Source organism: Elephantulus edwardii, unplaced genomic scaffold, assembly GCF_000299155.1.
Source record: "Elephantulus edwardii isolate Elephantulus edwardi_28Jun2011 unplaced genomic scaffold, EleEdw1.0 scaffold00011, whole genome shotgun sequence".
In the NCBI taxonomy this organism is placed as follows: domain Eukaryota; kingdom Metazoa; phylum Chordata; class Mammalia; order Macroscelidea; family Macroscelididae; genus Elephantulus; species Elephantulus edwardii.
Genome location: NW_006399761.1, coordinates 31,232,368 through 31,233,541, shown reverse-complemented (window position 1 = coordinate 31,233,541; position 1,174 = coordinate 31,232,368). Strand labels below are relative to the sequence as shown.

General features: G+C 49.7%; 1 pseudogene; it reads left to right on the top strand.

The window, feature by feature from the left end:
• The first annotated feature begins 593 nt into the window (after positions 1-593).
• The window catches only part of LOC102873434, a 7,870-nt pseudogene continuing 7,289 nt past the window's right edge, over positions 594-1,174 (top strand).

Below are 1,174 nucleotides of genomic sequence, written 5' to 3'. Positions count from 1 at the left end.
ACTGTAATAATGGCTAACATTGAGAAGACTGAGAATCCCAGAATACTTAATTGTGCTCATACAAAACCTATACCTAGACCAAGAAGCTGTTCAGTGAATAGAGCAAGGGAACATTGCATGGTTTGAAATCAAGAATGGTGTGCATCACAGATGTATCCTTTCTCCATACCTATTGAATCTGTTGTTATTGATTGCATGAGTCGAGCATGACTCATAGCGACCCTATGAACAAAAGGACTGAAGCCTTTCTATAACTATCAACATTTATCAACATTCATAGAATTTCCGGAGGCACGTTGTTTAGGAAGTGGATGCCACTTCTGCTATGCTCAGCTAATAATTCAAGAAGCTGAACTTTATGAAGAAGAATGTGGCATCAGGATTGAAGGAAATTTGCTAAAAGTGAGGATGGCTCGGCCGCGCCGCGGCTTGAGGGCGGGAGGCTGGGGGAGGGCAGCGGCGCCGGCGCTGCCGCCACGTTGGGTCTGAGGCGGCTGCTGTAGGCGCGCGCGAGCGAGCGAGCAGGCGTGCGGAGCGGCGGCGGCGGCGTGGTACCGGCCTCTCCGCAAGCGGCCCCGAGCGGCGGTGGAGCCATGAGCGGGGGAACCCCTTACATCGGCAGCAAGATCAGCCTCATTTCCAAGGCAAAGATCCGCTACGAGGGCATCCTGTACACCATCGATAGCGAGAACTCCACCGTAGCCCTCGCCAAAGTTTGGTCCTTTGGTACAGAAGACAGACCAACAGATCGACCGATACCACCTCGAGATGAAGTCTTTGAATACATTATATTCCGAGGAAGTGATATTAAAGATCTCACTGTTTGTGAGCCACCGAAACCACAATGTTCTTTGCCTCAGGACCCAGCCAGCCATTGTTCAGTCTTCACTAGGCTCCTCTACTTCTTCATTCCAATCGGTGGGTTCATATGGACCTTTTGGCAGGATGCTGACGTACAGTCAGTTCAGTCCAAGTTCCATAGTTGGACAGCAGTTTGGTGCTGTTGGTGTTGCTGGAAACTCTTTGACATCTTTTGGAGCAGAAGCATCTTCAAACAGTGTTACCTTATCCCAAAGTAGTGCCGTTGGGTCTGCCTTCACACAGGGTTCGAGATCTCTAAAACCTCAGTTATCACAAGGTCGTTCAAGCCCTCAGTTAGACCCTTTGAGGAAAA